Here is a 20422-nt window from a genome sequence, read left to right as displayed (position 1 = left end):
CGCGAGGCCCGCTCCGCGCGGGGACTTCCGAACGGCCGCGCGGGCGGCCCCGCACACCGCGGACGCGGTCAGAGCTCGCTGAGGTGCGGACGCGGCGCCCTCGCCCTGCGCCACTCCCCTTCTGCCGAGGAATTGTCCGGGAGCGGCTCGGGGAGGAAACTCCCAGAGCCCTGCTTAGAATAATGTAGTTGTGAGTTAATGCTGTAAGCTTTGATGGCAGGGTTAGCGAGTCAACTGACACAGGACATGCGGGAGTGTTAGCAAGAATAAGAAAATCACCCAGCAGGTGCTGGCACGTAGTAGGTGCTCAATAAATTTATACCCGTACTTCTTGCCATACCTGTGCCGTGGTACGTTATTACGTTATGTTGTAAACATCACGCTCCTTAAAGAATTTTAAAGATTCATTAATCTCAGCTGAAATAACTTGACAGTTAAAAGTCGTAATTTAAAATCAGAAAGTTTAATCCCGAGTCTAGGTAAAAACTTTATACCATTTGCTTTGATATTTTGAGAAGTAAATGCGCTATTTATCAGTGCATGAAATGGGACTGCACATATTTTTGCTGTACAATATTTCTAGACTGTCTACCTTCCCTCTATACCAAAACTAGAGTGGTTGTAATTTTAAGTACAGGTAGTTCTCAATTTCCTCAGTACCATGTTAACTGAGACTTAGTTCAGAATGGTGTCACTGGTTTGCTCGGTTCAATGCTAATTTCTTCCTCCCCTTTTGAGGATTATGTAATATTCGTTAGTTCCACCCAGAATCAGGTGATTTGCTGGAAAAATGTCCTCTCCTAACGTTTTCAAAGCCAGAGTAGTTTCCAGTGAGAAAGGGGAAAAATACTCTCTTAACTCGGACACATTCACCTAGCCCTAAACTTAGGAAGTATTACACATACTGTTTTCTCTATCTCGCCTGTAAATCTTTATCTAGTTTCCTTCAGTGTTCATCCACACCTTAAAAACCTTAAAATAGACGAATTGAGTAGACGTCAGTGGTTACTTGTTTAGTTAATTTGGGCTAGACATTGCTTATGTGAACAGGATATCTTGTTCATTTCAGAATCCTGAGCAGCTTTCAGAGATCATAGCCACAAAGTAGGTGCTTTAAATGTGTGTGTGGTGTGGGGCAGGGAGAGAAAGAGAGAATATGTAGAAGGGAGAGAGAAGGGGGAGGAAGGGAGAGAGAGAGGGGTAATATGAATGAATGAGAAAATCACTGAATTGCTAAATTGCCCCGACCGGGCTTGAACTATCAGTCTTCCTACCTCAGCCTCTCGCAGAACTGCAAATACTGATGTGGACCACCACATCTGCCTTAAATATATCTTAAACACATTTGTAATGCTGAACCTTTCTAAACCTGTTCTAGGCAATAAAATGAAGATTATATATCTGCCTTTGTCAGGTTAGTTCTTAGGAACAGTTAGAATCATGAAGGTGAAAGCCATGGAGTATCATTTATATCAGTCTAATTGTTCTTGATACTAGTTTCTCTGTAATCATTTTTTCTAATTATCAACTGTTCAGTCCTACTGTTTAAATATGCATAGAAAATATTGTTAGGCCAAGTCTTCTAATATAAAAATTTCAATTTTGCAAAAGCCTCTAGCTATACATATAAATGAAATATTTGACTGTTGCCTCATATGTAATGCTCTTGGAAATGCTGAAGTTGAGATAAAAAGAAAGCAGACAGAAGTAAATCTGAGAATAAAGTGCTGTTTTAAACCTGATGCATGTATGATAGTGACTTACCTCATATAAATAATTTTGGGACATTTTTAGAATAAATTTATAGAAGAAACAAAATTATTAAGATTTATATTAATTTAACTCAAACATGTAGGGGATACTAGTAACAACAGTTTAACATGCATCATGTATTGTTGGTTGTGTTGTAATTGTAGGGCCATCATACAATATACGTTTGTATATCCTCATACTTTTAATATGTCAGTACATCCACAGCACTTGGCCTGAATGTGCTGAAGGAGAGATACTCCAAAAATGAATATAATCTATTCCAAATTTATCAGAAAAATCTAAGTGGATGAAATATTTTCAGAATTGACTTTTTCTGTAAATTTTTCCTTAACTTCTTTGCACCTTGTGTTGGTTAGTTTTCTTGTTGCTGAAACAAAATACCTGACACCAAAAGTTAAAGGAGGAAAGGTTTATTGTAGCACAGTTTGTAGTTTATTGTAGCACAGTTAAGAGTCACCTGGCTCCAAGGCAGGGTGGAAAGGCAGAGAGGCATCACAGAGGAGAAATAGTTCGTGGCAAGCAGAAAACAGCAAGCAGCAAGCAGCAAGTCATGGCGTCAGTCCTCTGTCTGTCTCTTACAATCTATCCCACCCTTAGAGTGGGTAACACTCACACCCAGGGTGGGCCTTCCTATTATTCACACCCAGAACTATGTCAAACCCGTGGACTAATTTAGTAGTCACACACCCTTAATCCCACCATCACACACTCTAGATCCAACCACTTCTGAAAAACCTCACTTTATGACCACATAGGTTTGGGGGAACAACTAGATACAAGCCATAGCACACCTTTTCATACATGGTTCATGTATAAATTAGGATAACATTTGACATAAACTTCTTTTGTCGTCAGATATTCCATGGTGTTCCATGTTAAGGGAACAATTTTCATATACCTGACTTCCCAGACACATTTGAGAAGTACACCTTACAATTCTCTAATTTTCGTCAAAAGTTGCTTAATTTCACAGAAGGTAGCATATTGGTTCTTTTCTATTCAATAACTATTTTCAATCTTAGAGTTTTGAAGGAAAAAGAATACATTTAATGCATATTATCCCTCAATGTATACAATGTAGAGGTCCCCTCAAGGTATTTATCAATCCATTTCTCGAAACTGGATTTGTTTCACCACATTCTGCAAGAATCAGGAATCAGAAAGGAAGCACACTGACTATAGGGCAGTGGTGGCGCACCTGTGGAGCCTGTGTCACATCAGGCTATTTGTATCACTGAAAGTTCTAGGAGGTTCACCATCACTGCCATGGGGGATGCAGAACCAACAGTTACCATCTGGGGCTGGGCTAGCTTTTCTAGGAATGTCTTGTTGGAGATGATGGAAGGGAAAAATGTTTTCCCCATATCTCCTGTGATTTTATTACATATTGGGCCTATGAAATTTTCTTCTGAAGAATAGGCTCCTATTTTTAATATGAGTCAGTGGAACATTAACAGGTTGAGCTTCTTATGCAGTGGGCAAGTTTTCAAGAACGTGTCTAATAAGAGAGGTATAAGTAAATATATGTAGGGAGATGTATTTGCAAAATGTCAATGAATTTCCACAAAAGTAAAACCAGTAATCCTTCCCATAAAATACCATAATTAAAATGAATTGCTTTCAAAGGTTGCTTCTATATTACTGATATTACTTGTGAGCAGGAATAACATTTTTATACTTAGAATTATAGATAAATAACATATTAGAAAATGTAACATGAATATTTTTCATTTTAGTGATTTTTTCTAAGTATTGTGATATTGGGGCCCTGTATCTGTTTTCTGCTCTGCTTTTTCTCTTATTTCTCTGATATCTTGACTTGTTTTAGCAGCTAACTGGTTCTGTTACAAAGTATGGCTGTTTTTTGACCTACAGCGCTGGCTTTCTGTAATCCAGTTTCTCAATTACAGTTTACCATTGTTCAGCCCTTGGGTTATGTGTATTTAAATTATCTGTAGTCAGTAAAAGGTTTTAGGTATTCCACCCTATATTAAGCTTATCTGACAAAGTTTGCAATGAAAATACCGTGTCCAGTTACATCCACAACTTCACGATCCCTGGTCAGACCTTTCTCTCTCTTTCACCCTATTCCTGTTCCTCACTTACTTCATCCTGCTTTGATAACTAGACCAGATACTGTGCCTCTCCCCACAAGTATACTATTTAAGCATTCCGTTCTTCTTTCTTTGTTCCAGGTCTGACACAGCTCGATTTAGATCACTCCCCTTTCTCTTTCAGTTCTAGATATTTTTTGAATTGTTCCAATTCTGTGAAATGTTTTGCTTTTTCATATGATGCTTGGTATTCTCTGTCTTGCAGAACCCATTCTCTGCCTTTCCATGCTCCAAGAGCCTGACTTCTGTGGACCACATCATCCAGGGTCCTCTGCTCTCTGGTTTTTATTTGGTTTCAGCCCATTTAAGAGTCATTGGCAGTAACTAGAGGAAGTAGAGAGAGTGTTAGTTAGTTCAGGGTGTCTGTGCCACTCTCCCTCCTGCCCATCTGTGATAGGAGCTTCACGATGTAAGACGCATCGCTTCTGTCAGATGCTCCTGTTCCACAGATGTTGGTCTTGCCAGGTTCCAGAAACTGCCGCTTTCCTGTCCTTTGAGGATTGCAGATGCTAGTGGATGGATGCTTTACCATGCACACCCTTGAAATCTGCTCACATCTTTGCAGATTGTCTTTTTTATTCAATATCTTCAATTACCTTTTGATGGTTTTATCTCCTTCCTGCCAGAGTCCTAAGTAATATACAAATAGAAATTAAAATTATTTTTTAACCTTATGGTCAGCCAGTAGTTCTCCCATTAATTACAGCATTAAATTTTGTGTTGCAAATGTGTTGTTATTTGTTGAACAAATATATACTCATTCTAATGTGCACATATGTAAAATTTGGCAAATCACTGTTCTGTAATAATTATTCAATAGCTATTTGTGGAATGAAGGTCCCTATCCTAATTGATTCAAAATCCAGGTGAGACCACTTTTATATCTTTAAACAGTGAGAGAAAAGTCACAATATTGTATTGCTAAGATAGAGATACCTGGTTTCCCTGATATGTTTCATATTCTTTTTAATGACAGTACTGTTCACTATAATTGCACAGTCCTCTGCAGTAATGGCTCTGTTTTCCTCCTCGTGTACACAGATGCTACTAGTTCTGGCCATTGAGCTATAAGTGGGAATATTGTGTGCAACACCGAGGAAGTTCTGCAAAAGGAGACAATTCACCATTACTTGCCTTCTTCCTGCTGCTGAAATTGGACCTGCTAAGTCCTTGAGGAAGGGAGAGTAAGACTAAAGGAGCTAAGTCCTTGACACTGTGGAATACCACAGCCAGCCCCAGACTTCCTACCTCCATCCTCTTGTATGAGAGAAACATAAATTTTTATGTTGTGTAAGCCCTCATTATCTTAGGTTTTCTGATATACACAGCCAAAGTTAATCCTATTCATTGCGCATATGGGTATTAGCTTCCTATTGCTGCTGTAAAAAATTACCACAAATTTAGTGGATTAAAACAAGTTTATTGTAATTCTGGAAATCAGATGTACAGAATGGGTCTCATGAGGCTAAAATCAAGGTTTTGGCAGGATTGAACTCCCTGAGAAAGCTCTAGGGGAGGATCTGTTTCTTTGCCTTTCCAGCTTCTAGCGGCTGCTTGCGTTCCTTGGTTCTCGAGCCTTTCCTTCGTCTTCAGAGCCAGTAGCACCTGGCAGCCCTATTCTTGCCAGTTCACTATACTGTCACAGCCTTTTCTTTTTTTCTGATACTAGGAATCGACTCCGGGCCTTCCACTTGCCAGGTAGGTGCTGTGCCCCTGAGCTATGTCCCCAGCCCCACTAGTACTGTCTAGTCTGTCTCCCTCTTCCGTATTTAAGGCCTTTGATTAAATTGAGCCTATCTAATAATTCAGAATATTCCCCCATTTCAAGATGTGTTTATTAGAAAGCTAATCCTAGTTTGCAGCCTTAATTTCCTTTTACCATATAACAACATATTCACAGGTTTGGACAGTTAGGGCTTGAACATCTTTGGGGGCTACTATTCTCCCCTCTATAGTATATGAGTTTTAAGTTTTTGATTGAAAAATGTATTTATTTATTGAGTTGTTGATCTTTATATGCAGCTTTATAGAATTATGCCAATTGGTAATTACTCTTTATAGAACATTTAGCATTTGTTCTACATGTAAATTTTAATAATTATTTATTGACTTATTTATTCAGCTAACATTCTTGAATATATTCTGTGTGACTGATACTGCATTGGTATATAAATCCCTAGTATAGTCCCTGATCTTATAAGAACCTTACAAGTTTGTGGGAGAAGCAGATTTATAGAAATGCTTTTAGGACGAGGGATATAGTTCAGCGGTACAAGCACCTGCCTGGCAAGCACAAGGTCCTGAGCTTGAGTCCTGGTACAAAAAAAAAAAAAAAAAATGCTTTTAAACAAATATCAAAGGGGCATGATATACATAAACTGACTCAAAGTCAAGGGAATCTTTTTGTGAAAAAGTGACAGAATTTATCAGGATTAGAATGGGAGAAAAGAGAATTAAAGCTGGAAGTCACACATATGCAGAAACCTCGGGATGAGTGCTTTTGGGTTGCAAATCCAAGTGCTATGTAGCTCTAGATGAGGCTGAAGAGGTAGGTATGCTGGAGCCAGGGCAAGTGAAAGTGCTAAGGATTTGGTACATTATATTGACAGCACAATTGTAGGCCATTTGCATGGATTTTAAGTTATGGTGTCAGCATTATGCAAGATGTTAGTTCCATGAAGAAAGAAAAAGTGGGTAGGACAACAAGCACTAAGAGAATTTTAATTTTTTTCTTTTGAATAAATATTTAAGAAGGAATTATTTAATGAGAAAAAGCAACACAAATAGTCTTTTTTTTTTTTTTTTGGTTTTGTTTTTTCTCCGGTACCGGGAATCAAACTCATGACCTTGCGCTTGCCAGGCAGACACTGTGCCCCTGAGCTAAATCCCCAGCCCCAGCAACACAAATATACAGTGTAACTCTTCAAATGAAGCACAGATGAAATATAACATTTCCAGATTATATTAATAAGTAGGAAGTACTATCAGGCTGCTGATAAAAGTTAAGAATAGAATACAAAGAATAATTAATTTTCCAGTGTTTTCTATATTAATGAAATTATTCCAGGTTATATATTATGGTGATGTTTCCAGCTGCTTTACTACATGACAAGCTCTCAAAACTATATGATACATACATATTTTAGAAGAAGTCCCTCATGCCTCTATTGATAATTTCACCACTATTATATTCATAGTTGTTCAACACACAAAAAACTAACATTCTCTCCATTCAGATTCTGCTGTCTTCTGTATTATCTTACCCATTTTCAAGAGGGCAGATTTGTTTGCTTTCTCAGGAATCAAATTAATTTAGCAGTTCTGGAAGTGTATTAGAATTTTTTGGAATTAGACATCTAGCCCCATAGAGCTGATAATCCCCTCACATACTTGAAAGGACTTTGTTGATCCCACTGGTGTAGTTCACTTTTACTACATTTTTTAATCTGTGTCTTCTAGCCTGAGCTTTTTATTTCTGCATTTCTAATACTGAAGGCAGTGCTTGTCTAATGGGAACTACACCAAATAATAGTAGAACAAGAAAGTTCATCTTTACACACCGGTGTTATGAAGACTCCATACAAAAGTATACATGAAATGTTTAACATTGTATTTGGCACATGGTAAACAGTAAAGGAAAGGTAACAAAAATAAAGCAAAATCTCAGCCAAGGATTAAAGTCAGGTGTAAGGGTCATAATCTAGAATCCTTACACAGGACCTTTCTTTTCAAGGCCAAAGATAATTTTTATCCTTGAAAATGTCATTTCAAGCATGAGTGAAATGATTCTAGCTACTAAAGAGCACAAGAAATAGATCGCATTTACATGTTTTTTGTTTAACACTAGTTGAGATATTTTGTCTAGAAATGCTGTTGGCTTATATTAGCTATATTGTTGAAGGAACTGTTTCTACAATAAACTTTCTACTCTAGAATAAATATTTCCAGTGCAGTTAGATGGCATGTGACACTTGATATTTATGCAATCTTCTTAAAAATACAAGTTTAAAATTATGAAAGAACTATAAAAACCTTAGTTTTGATTTTTGGTTTGCATATGAACACCAATTTGAACTGATTGAAGCAGAAATTATTATAAAGATAAAAGTTTGTTTTCATATTATATAAAAGGAGTAGTAAAACCAGGTCTCACAAGTAAAGAATAAGAACAGCTCTACATACACAGGCAGTGCCTTTCTGTTTCTTCCACTTTGTCTCTCTGTGCCTCTGTTTCATTTTGTTTCCAGACCTGCTCCTCTGCATGAAAGTGGTATGGACTCAGAAGAGTCATGGGTCATGACTCAGTATGAGGAGATACTTAGATATGCACCCAGCATTGCTCCACAGTGCCTAGAGAAAAAAATCATTCCTGCCCCGAATTGTGTTATTAAAGATTGTATTGTTCAATCTTTGACATGTACAATTACACTATCTAACTTTTGCATTTTTATGGGAATATATATATATATATATATATATATATATATATATATATATATGGTTTAGATGTCTAATTTTGCCACAGACGTGAGAGCTACATAAAATTTAGTGTTAACAACTATTTAAACATACTAAATTTGCCTGTATAGGTACATGACCTTTACATTTGCCTTCACTTGAATGTAATGTTCCTCAGATTGGTAAGTGTACTATAGTTTACTAGGCCGTTTTATATTGTTGAAAGTTTAATCATTTGGGGTTTTTTTGTAAATGGTTTTGATACAGCGTTTTTGACATTTCCTAGTAAAATTTTTTCAAAATTGGAATTAATGAAAAAATTAATCAGTTCCTAGTAAATGAAAATGAACATGTTTGTGTGATGGTTAATCTTGCTTGTCAACTTGATTGAATTAGGAAACATCTAGAACATTAGTAAAGCACATTTGTGGGTGTGTCTGTGAGGTTGGTTATTAAAGAGATGGATGTGTGGCACAGCAAGTTGAGGAGGAGACCGCCCTGAGTGTGAACAGCACCATCCAGTGGAGTGGGGCCTGGATGGAACAAAAACTAGAGGAGGAAGCCCAACAGCAGAGGTTGTTTTCCTCTTTCTTTGCTTCCTGGCTGCCATGCACTGAGCACCTTTCCTCTGCAGTACTGTGATGTCTCTGCCTTGCCAGAGGACTAAAGCAATAGAACTGGTAGACCACAGACTGAAACCTCTGAAACTGAGCCAAAATAAATCTTTGTTCCATAAAGTTGATTTATGTTGGATATTTTGTCACAGCAATGGAGAACTGACTAACATTGCCAACTTTTGCTAATGTTTGTTGAAATATTGTTACTACATAGTTTTTGGTAATTATGTTTTACTTCAGTTTCCATATTTTAATTATAGGTAAAATCATTCCTAGTTAAGTGTGTATAAATCTCATTTGAAATCACTATTATTCAACTTGTTTTCCTATTACTTACAATCTACAATTTATATTATTATTTTAATGTTGTAGATATTTGTGGAACTTACTTTCTTTACATTGAATTAATTACTGTTATCAACTAAGTACCTTCTCTATTTAGAAGCTCAACTTCTTTCATAAATCTACCTATTGGTGCTGTGCTTTTGATGGGTAAAATTACAAATAAGCATCTATTTTTTTAAAATATCATGTGGAAAGTTTGGCTGTGTGTGTGTGTGTAATGTAGTAATAGGGATTGAACCTAGAGCTTTTACACTGAGCTACATCTTCAGCTCTTTTTTTTTTTTTTTTAAAGAGTAAAGTCTTTTTTATATTTGAAGTATATGTCTTTTTTTCTTTTTTTTTTTTTTTTTTTTTTTTTTTGAGACAGGGTTTCCCTTAGTTGTTGCATTGGACCAAGCTGGGCTCAAACTTTCCATTATCCTGCCTCAGCCTCCAAGACAGGTATGCACCACCAAGACCAATTTCTGGCAGATATTTTCATTAGCTAACTGGTGACATTTTTAGCAAATGCCAAAAGTAATATGGAATATATAAAACATCAGTGAGAAAATATAGTCTCTTGAGCTAATTTTTAATTCTTTCCTATCTTACATTGTGTCTAAAAATATGTTTAAAAAATCAATGTGTACCTTGCATTCATTTTGTTTGAGTTTCCCCTCACCCGTTATTATCTAGTTCGCTTACATTTTTGCATTATTTTAAAATCACTTTCTCCAGCCTCTGGGTATGTTATGGGGAAAAATCAGGCCAAGATCCATTTTGGAGGGTTGATGTTAGTTTTAAAGCACAGTTTTGTTCTATCTGTTCTCCTTCCATTGCTACAGAACCGACCAAAAGACTGTCAACCAGATAAAAGCATTTGAAGCAAAGAATTTGACAACCATTAGCTAGAAAACTATTCCTTGAATAACTCAAAATCGATTGAAGCTTTCCTTATATATAAAATTGTTCTGTCATTCCATTCATTTTTTGCATTCTTCCTTTGTATACAAACATAGGAAAATGTAGACCAGTGACATAGAAACAAAAGGCATAATGATGCCAAATAGGAAAGAAGGACTTGGAGGATGCTTTGGACCTCTTAATTTCAGGCCACTTGATAGCAGATACAGTTCATTACACAAGAAAATTGCTTGATCTTGGGGAAAGAGGGTGCTGGAGGTGAGGGAAAATGAGTTAGTCACCAATAGAATTCACCTCGCAATTCAGTCATTTATATATAACTAGAGAATGATTGCTGCCACATTCCAGATAAAGAATGAGAGATTCTTTCCACAATACGATGGTGAATTATATATGTCCTGTGATTAGAGTCTAGGAAGAAAAGGAAAGAAAGGAAGATTCTTTGCCTCCTCCTTTTACCCCTTACCGTCTGCCCTTTATTCTTCATAACAACAAATCCCATGTTTAAATTATGTTGTACTTAATAAAAATAAAATCATATCTAGGGCTGTGCCAGGATCATTTCTAAAGCATAAGGAATGTTTAAGTAAAATAAAATAAAGACAAGTATTTCATTGAATGTTTTGTGATATGTTTGTTTTCTAGAAATGTTCTTACACATCCTGTTCTAATGATCAGTATATCTGAATATATTTTTATATAGATAAACTATACTATGGCTATACCATCTCTGGCAAGTATAGGAAGAGGGTTCTGATTGGAAGCTGATGTAGAAGGAAATCACAGTTTGTTTCAGAACACTTAGTGACCTGAGCCCAACTCAGCAGAAGGCACAAAGGCTGAAAAAGTGGTAACTTTTTAAATAACCTACCCATCATAGGTAAATTCCCATTACATTTTAGTAGTGTTGGATATAGCATTAGTAGAATGTGTGTATGAGTTCCGTGAACCCAGGAAGAAAGATTGTTTATGGTGCAATCATCATTAACATGACAAGACAAAAAAAAAAAAAGAAGGGCATTTAGAAGTTAATAGTAATCCACTATCCAAAACAAGTTAAATTTTGAGTTAGAACTTAGAAGCCCCAGAGTAGAAAGGGCTCTAGATTGTACATGAATGTGAGGATACATGACTGTTCATCTTTAGAATTGTGCAGGAAATGTCAAGAATATGTGCTGTGGAGTAAATGCCTCTAATGGGGAAAATAAGAACAGGAAGACAACTAATATTACATTGATCATAGCATAACTCATAAACATAATAAGATTATTTTGAAACAAGATCTTGTATTAACATATCATATAAAGCTAAGAGAGCATAACTATAGTAGTTCCTTTTGGACCAAGATAAATTGGAACCGCATGCATAATTAATTTGTAGAATTCTCAAGGTATTTTACCTTCAGTATGCACTTTTTAAATTAGTTGAAGAGTTAGGAAACGGCAGAAGTAGGTATGAAGGAAAGAACATTCTTAAAGATATCACAAGATGTAGTTGTCATGGCAAGGAAATTTAAACACAACGGCTTTTCTCAAAAAAGATGTGTTAGGGCTCATATTTAGATGCCCCTCTAAAGTTTCGTGCAGTCATAGGGGGGGAATTCTCACAGGTGGCTGCATCTAGAGTATGTACTGCTGGGATAGGGGTGTGTTATTACTAAATTAGTCCATTGATTGGTTTGGCATCCACCCTAAGCCAGGAGACTAGATAAAATATAAAAAGGGAAGAAAAATAGCTGCCATTGTTGCTGATGGTCTCTTGCTTGCTGTTGCTGTCTTCTGCCTGCCATGAACAGTTTCTTCTCTGCAGTGCTCCTCTATCATTTACCCTGCTTTGGAGCCAGCCAGTTATGGACTCAAACCTCTACAAACTGTGAACCAAAATAAACCTTTCCTCTTTTAATTTTGGGTGTCAGTTATTTTGTCCCAGCAATGAGAAAAGTAACTGAGACAACAGAACAATCATTATCTAGTCAAAAATGACTGCAGTATCAGAAGTCTCAAAAGCCTACCGAAAAGATAATTTAGGGTAAAAAAAAAAAAAAAGAATTGACTATCACAACTTTAAAAACAGTTTTTGTGTATCTTAAAGTCATTCTATCTCGGAACCAAGATTGCTTCTTACAAGAATAAAGTGTTACACAGAAACACATCCACATGTACACACAAGATGTATTGATTGAGAATTTTAAAATGAAATGTGTATTAGCTGAATATGTGGGAAAAATGATTATTTCAATGAAAAGGTAACAGCCTAGTCATACTGTCGAAGGGTGGGAGGCAGTGGAAGAATATAGACATACAAATAATATTCCTTTTTCCAGACAGAACAGAGATCTTTTGTACTACTGAAAGAAAATAATTCTTTTATAAGTCATCACTTTTAAAGTGCTGAGAAAACTGGAAAAAGGAAGAATGAAATTACATCTCATCTCACATATATACAAATCAACTAAAATGATTAGATTTATAACCTGAAAATAATAAAAGAACACATAGGAAATAACTTTTATGGTATGGTTCTGGGCAGTGATTCCTTTGTAGATGAGTCCAGAATCATAAGCAACAAAAGCATTTGATGTTTATTTTGGCTTTTAGTTTGATGTAATACTATATCATTTGCCTGTTTTGTTTTATTGACCTTTTGAGATCAACTCCAGAGAATCAACAAAGAAACAGCTAACAGAATAGGAGAAAATATTTCTCAACTTTTGTCTGGTGAAGAATTAATATCCAGAAGTAAAAGGAACTCAAAGATCATAACAAAAAACATGAGTAACACACAAATGTAGAAAAATGATCTGAAGAGACAATTCTCCAAAGAAGAAATACAGATGGCTGAGAGGTATGTGGAAAAGAATGCTCAGTGTCACTAATCATCGGAAAGGCTAGGTAAAGCCACAATTGGATGTTACCTCATACCTAGTAGAATGGCTGTTTTCAAAAGAATGAAAGATGATTATTGGGAAGGATGTGGAGAAAAGGGAACCCTTGTAAACTGTTGGTGGGTATGTAGATTGGAACAATCATTTTCTAAAAATTTCCTCAGATAACTAAAACTAGAACCCACCATATGATCTAGCAATCCCACAAGATAGGTAGATGATAGATGATAGATAGATGATAGATAGGTCTATCTCAAGGAAATTTATGTTGAAGAGATTCTTGTACTTCCGTTTTCGTAACTCCACTATTCACAGTAGCCAAGTCATGCAATCAGTCTGTGTCCATCAAAGATTTTTTTAAAATGTACATATATACAATGGGATATTATTCTCCTTAAAAAGAATGAAAAGTGTCATTTAAAACAACTGGATGAACCTGGCTCACATTGTGTCACGTGAAGTGATCCAGAAAGAGGGAAATACCACGTTTTCACTTACGACATTTTTTTTAAAACCTCAGAAACAGATAGAGTAGTGGCTAACAGTCTAGAAGTAAAGAGGGGTTAGAGAGACATTGGTTAAACCACACAAAGTCTTAGACAAGAGGAATGAGTTCAAGAAATGTATTGTGTCTACAATTTATAACATTTATAATTTATAATCGTGTCCATAATTTATAACATTGAATACTTGAGAATTGCTATGAAAGTAGATTTTAAGTGTTCTCACCACAAAATATAAGCAGGTGAGATAATGCGTATGTTAATTAACTTGATTTAGCCAATGCACAATGTACACATGTATTAAAGCATCAGTTGTATACGATAAGTATACACTTTTTCTTTATCAATTTAAACAGTCACCCATGCCATTAACAAAGATTTTAGAGCAAACGAAATTATAGTGAAATAGGTTCAATAAGTGGTAAATTATTTCATGTTAGAAGATTAAATGCTATAGCAAAATAGGTCAGGATAACAGTGATTGGAGACATAGAGGCATTATAGTTTCCTCTTTTATATGATGAAACATGAAAATGCCAGGGCTTTCTCACATGTTCTCAGAAAGGTGCTTGTTGGGATATTGATGTCAGTGGAGCCAGACATGCAAGGACTGTCCAGTAAACAATTGTTTCATTTTTTAATGAGTTAATACTTAATATTTGGGTCAAAGCATATGTAATAGCATAAAGTTAGTAGTAGAATTACCATAAGAGAAGTGCATAAATCCTATATAAAATCAGCATCTCCCATTAATTGAATTCCTGACACCTGTTCTTTTTATTTACTTTACTTTTACTTTTCATTTTGGTAAATACTAGTTCACTGCTGTTTAAAAAACAAGATAATTGAACATATGTGCAGTTTCAGTAAAAAACATTTACATTTTATATCACTGTTAATGAAGATATAATTGTCTTTATTTTATGCTTAAGAAAATAGGGATAATTTATTTAAGTACCACAGGTGACTGTATTGTTCATCTATTTAAGCAGTGACTGAAGCATGTGAAGGGATTAACTATTAGGAACAGACTAAGGACCTTTGACTTTATGTATCTTTTGCTTAACTTTTAATTTTATCTAAATTACTACTGTAATAATCCCATGAGGGTCGTTGTTAATGCCAATTATGTTCAAGACCATATAGACACAGGAACTTCTGTCTCCTTTTTTCAACCCATGAAGACCATTACATTTGGGAAACTAATGTATTTTTATTGTTATTATAGTAGTAGTATTTTAAAGAGCTTTGTGCTCTTTGCCAATTAAAATCTCACTTGATTCTCATACTAACATGATGTCAGGAAGAGTCATTGGAAGAGTCATTGGAAATGGAGGCTCAGAGAGGTACTTACCCAAGGTCACTAACCTAGTGGGTTTTGGGTAGAGGGTACATTGTATTGGACTGAGATGAACATTGCACTGTCTTTTAACAGAGGAACATCTATCCAGCACATCTAACCTTCAACCTATCTTTTCTTTGACCTCTTTTTTAAAAAGTCAATAAAATATTATAAAAGGGAAATTTTGTTATTTTATATGTGCCTCAAGACAGTTCCTCTTCTCTGAAGAAGAAAAAAAAAAAAAAGGCACGCCACATGTTGACATACCTGGGTTATTTCTGTTTAAGCGATTTGGTTCTGTTGTGAAAACTGACAGAGCATTTAATAGGGCTGACCAAGTCTAAGTATTGTGTTGTTTGGGTATGTGCTTTGTCATTTAATGACTAAGCATCTCTCTCCTTGCTCTTTCCCAGCCAGAACTTAGCTCACTGTGTCTCATCTTTTCTCTTGGTCTCAGGGGGTTAGGAGCAGAACTGCTATAATCTCCAATAAGGGAAGCAACCAAGTATGTAAAATACCTAGCTATCTTCTTTTTAATGTTATGCTCACTGTAACTTTTAAAAAGTGAAACAAAATCTCTTGTACAATAATTATTAATAATTCATGGTTGAAAAAATCTCAAAGAAAGTGAATATTATAAAAATTAATAGTTGAAGGTCAGTTTTTACTGCTTTACATATAATTTATGAATCAAGCCAGAATTTTAGAATTCAAATTTGTGAGGTGTTCCATTTTGTAATACTCTTTATTACAGAAGTGGAATTGCTAAACACTAGGTCATTTTGGTCTTTTACTATAAATTAATATGTCTAGAACATTAACTGCCATAGGCTTGCCTCAGGTCTCTCTTCCCAGCTTGGTTATTACATAGACTTATAAAAGAATAACCTAGTGCATTTTGTTATATGAAAGAGTGACAATAAAAAAATTGCTAGATTTTTTTTCTTACTGCTTAAAAATCTTCTCTTTGGATGTTTTTATACTTTTAACAGGAGATTGGTAATAAAGCTTAGATTAAGTTGCATATGAACAAGATGAAATTTACTGTTATCTAGCAGGAGTGCCCCATCTCATCTTCAGATGAACAGCATCATATTATTTATGGAGTACTGTATCTCTAAATATTGAAACAGCTCCATTCCAGATTTTCACAGGTTTATGAGGATCCTCTTTCTATTGCTCAGATGGTTTACTCCTTTTGGATTTGAGGATTTTCTGCCTGGTTTGCCTCTTAACTGGAAATAAGGAGAGGCTCCTCACCTTGAGTCAACCTTGAGTCCTTTTTCTTTAAACACTGTGTTCAATTTTTCAGAGCATTTATATGATCTACTTTCTAATACACCATGAATTTGACCTATTTTGGTCAGTTTCCCTACCACTACCTGGGCCCCAGTCACCATTACCACTCACCTGCTGCTCTATTATAATCTGTGCCAAAGCGTTTCCTTTTTTTGCCTTTGCTTCTCCTTGTCCAGTTAAAATACAAATTACATCATAGTTTTTGCTAGAATAGTTCAATAGCTTTCTCAACAAATTATAGCCATAGATCTTACAGTAGCCAAGGTCTAGATGATCTCTCCATACCCCAGCTCTCCAATCTTACCTTTTCTGTCATTTACTCTTTTAGCCATACCATCCTGCCCAAAGGTCCTTAAATAGAGCAGGCATTTTCCTTTCTTAGAGCAGAGGTTAAACCCAAGGTTTCTACTCACATAAAAACTTAGTTCTTCAATCATATACTAATTTTAAATGGCTTATTAAAAACTCTACACATAGTACTTCATTTGGTTGGGTTATTTCCTAAAACGTAATTATGGGACTAAAATTAAACAAAGATAGGACTAGAGTTCTTTGATGTCTGGTGTAATTACATACATGTTATGTAGTTATGAACAGAATTAAATGCAAAAGAAAAGAAAAAAAACAGGGTTGGGAGGTTTTGATGGGAAGAAGGACTGCATTGGCTGATGGACTCCAGATGATGTATGATATGGCTTGGCAGAAAGTTTCTCTGCATATTGCTCATGTCCAGAGACTTTGCCTGAGACTGAGGTTAAGGGTGGTGGACTAATTAATCTGGCAGAAGAAATTTCAAGGCAGTCTAACATTGAAGCAGTGGCATGGCTGCTGTTGGGGGCTTTTACCAGATCTATATTAAAAATCAAGAGTAAAGAGCCCAGCAGAGTAATTTAAATGTTGTGAGTTTAGCCAGAAAGGAAGCAACAGTAGAGCTGTGAACTGCAAAGATAGAGTAGAGAAGATCTTGATTGCTGAGAAGGAACAGAAGAATACAAAAGATTCCTGAGGGCATCACAAGAAGCAGCAGGACATCACCCTTTGCAAAGTTAGAGTTGCAAAAGTGTAAGACTTTGCTTTGAGAAGAAAGCCTTGCGGCAGCATGTTCTAGAGTGGTGGTTGCCACACCATGTCCCAAAATGATGGCAGCCATACTACGTTCCAGAGTGGCAGCAGCATGGAGAATTTGTTCCTCAAAATTGGATTCAGAGTGGTCATCAATCCAGACCCTCAACCCCTAGAGCCAAGAGAGAAAGAAACCTGGCTCCTGCTCCAGCAGGCAGCAGACCTAGGCATCATCCACGTGGTGCTGGTGTTAGGCATGTGCAGAATGGAAGAACTGCGGGGTTAGGAAGGCTTCTACCCAGGTTTCGGAAGATCTGGGAGGCCAGGCAGTTTTCCCATGAGAGGGCAGTTTGTAAAGCTGTGAGTGTGAAGCCAAAGGTGCAGTGAAAACCCCAGAAATTTGGAGCAGCCAGAAACATGTATCATCTGTAAGGAGGGACCAGAGCAGTTCCAAGAAATAAGCCTTGGCAGTTATAACCACCAGAAGTGCCATAGGGGCAGGACCACCCAAGCCCTTTGGAGCTCACAACTTACCATAGATTGCCCCAGATGCTTCACATGGAACTACAGGACTTAATGTTTGCCCTGCTGGATTTTGGACTTGTTTTGGTCCCATTCCTTTTTTGTTGTTGTTGTTGTTTTGTTTTGTTTTTGAGACAGGGTCTCACTGTGCAGCTCAGACTGGCCTTGAGCTCACTTTGTAGCCCAGGCTGGTCTCAAACTTGCAACAATCCTCCTGCCTCAGCCTCCTGAGTGCTGGGATTACTGGTGTGCGCCACTGGGACATGGAAATGTCTATCTTGTGCCATTGAATGTTGGAAGCATTTAAATTTCTTTCAATTTATACAGGGGCTCACAGCTAAGAGTTCATCTTAACTCTCAGAGGAGACTTGGTTTTGCCTTTCAGCACTGCTGAAAATGTCAAGACTTTGGCAACTTTTAAAGATAGATTAATGCCTTTTGTGTAAAGGAATGTATATGAGTCTTTGGGGGCCAGGGGTGGAATGTTATAGTTTGTGTCTAGATGTCCCCCCAAAGCCTCATTAAATTTCAGGTGGGACTTTTTCAAAGGTAGCTGAATCTAGAGTTTGTGATTAATTTATGGTCCAGTGCTGGGTGGGATTAAGGATGTGAGAGCTGTATGCTCGACCAAGGGCAGGGAGCCTGCATACAATATAAGGGACAGAAAGAGGTTGGACTGTCTGTCTGTCCCTCTCTCTCTCTCTCAATCCTTGCTTGTTGCTTTTGCTCTCTTCCATGAACTGTTGCCTTGCTGCCATGTGCTACCCTGCCTTGCAGCCTGCTGATAATGGATTGAAACCTCTATAAACTGAGCTAAGTAAAACTTTTCTCCTTCAGCTTTGGGTGTTGCATATTTTGTCCAGGCAATGAGAGGAGTAACTAAGACATCTCTCTCCTCCCACACTTGGCAGCAGATTTTTGTGAGAACTAACAATCTAAGTCTAAATGTATATGAAAATATAAAGATTCAAGAATGGCCAAGAATCTTGAAGAAGAAAAAGGAACGTATACAGGAATTCATTTATCAAATATACCGTTGGTTATAAAACAAAGCAGTTAAGAATTTTAATTGACAAAAAGATTGACAGGCCAGTAGATCTGAAAAAAAATGAGTTCAAAAACTAATTTATATACATTTATGGACTTCTGATGGGTGGCATTTTTCCAATAAATAGTGCTGGGTCAGTTTGCTTTTTGGCAAGAAACAAAACCTGACTCTTACTCTATACCACACACAAACTCCATTACAAGCATATTGTAGTGATCTTTTTTGGTACTGGGAATTGAACTCTGGACCTCATGCTTACCAGGAAGGTGTTTTTGCCACTGAGCTGTATGTAGTGATTTTATATCAATATATGATACAAAACAGCCCTTGTAGTGATTTTATATCAATATAAGATATAAAACATTAACTCTCCCTGAAAATAAAATAGATGATCATCTTCAGGGCCTTAGGATACGCAATGGGTTCCTAGAAAACAAAAAGCACTTATGTAAAAAGAAAAAGATTGATAAATTAGATTCCATTAAAATTAAGAACTTTCATCACTCAGCAAGAGAGAAGAATTGAAAGCCACAGAATAAATATATTTGCAACATGTGTAGCAAAGAGCTCATGACCAAAATATGGAAGAACATCTACAGATTAATAAGAAATAGGTAGAAAAATGAGTGGAAGACCAGAACAAGAGTGCACAAAGCAAGATAGGTATAAGCCAATCAAGACCTAGGAAAGTGACATCGTTACTCTGCAAGGGAATGGAAATTGAAACTGCGAGGAGACTCAGTGGAGGGGAACCTATGGTACATGTACAGCAGTGGGCAGTTTGTGTCATTAAAAACCCTAAAAGGTTTGCAATCACCGAACACAGTAGATACTACTTCAAATCCCCATAAACAATAAAATAGAAAAGCCTAACAGAACTCTATGGAGAGGATGTGGATCTTAGGGCACTCCTGTGTTGCTTGTGGCAGTGTAATGGATATTAGTAGTTTAGAAAACTTTGTACTATGTACTAAAGGTGAACAGAGCCTAGGACCCAGTAATTCCATTTCCAGGTGGAAATACATACATATGGGCGCATGCACCAAAAGACGTACAGTACTCAATAGTAGACAAAGTATGGTTATAAAAATCAGAGTACAGATGACTTTTCAGGAAGAGAGGACTTATATATGGAGAAGAGACCGAGAGGGGAATTGGGGTGCTAGTAATGTTCTATCTTGAAATGAATGATGGCTATAAAGGTGTTTCCTTCGTGATAACTCATACTCAGTAATTTTTAAAGTTTAAAAATTTCTATTATAATATGGCAAGTCTCACTTTATAATGCTATTTTTACTGATTTGATCAGCTATTTTGTTTCTATTATAGTATGCTACAATTATTGAAAAACATGGTAGGTGAGCTAAAAAAATAGAGCAGAACATTAGGAAATCATGCTGTTTACCCTAAACATTACTGGGTATTTTGGATTAGCAAGTATGGAAACAAAGTTTTTTTTTTTTTTTTTTTATTTTAAGGATAAAAGGAGGGAAACATTAACAGACCTACAACATTTTACAACATATCACAAGCACAATACAGACAATACAGA

The 20422-nt window shown here is 36.4% G+C and overlaps 1 long non-coding RNA gene across 3 annotated transcripts in view; it reads left to right on the top strand.

Annotated features, from left to right (window-relative positions):
* The first annotated feature begins 9686 nt into the window (after nt 1-9686).
* LOC102027437 overlaps nt 9687-20422 on the top strand; it is a 51030-nt gene continuing 40294 nt past the window's right edge. For 2 of the 3 annotated variants that reach the window (XR_261394.2, XR_001234507.1), the window contains exons 1-2: nt 9687-11090; nt 12859-13054. This is a non-coding gene — a long non-coding RNA (uncharacterized LOC102027437). The remainder of the gene's footprint in view (nt 11091-12858; nt 13055-20422) is intronic. The other variant, XR_001234506.1, reaches the window with a different exon arrangement.

The sequence above is a fragment of the Chinchilla lanigera genome, unplaced genomic scaffold (genome assembly GCF_000276665.1).
Source record: "Chinchilla lanigera isolate Chin_1 unplaced genomic scaffold, ChiLan1.0 scaffold00028, whole genome shotgun sequence".
NCBI lineage: Eukaryota > Metazoa > Chordata > Mammalia > Rodentia > Chinchillidae > Chinchilla > Chinchilla lanigera.
Note: the sequence above shows the minus strand (reverse complement) of the source record. Positions and strands in the feature narration are given on the sequence as shown.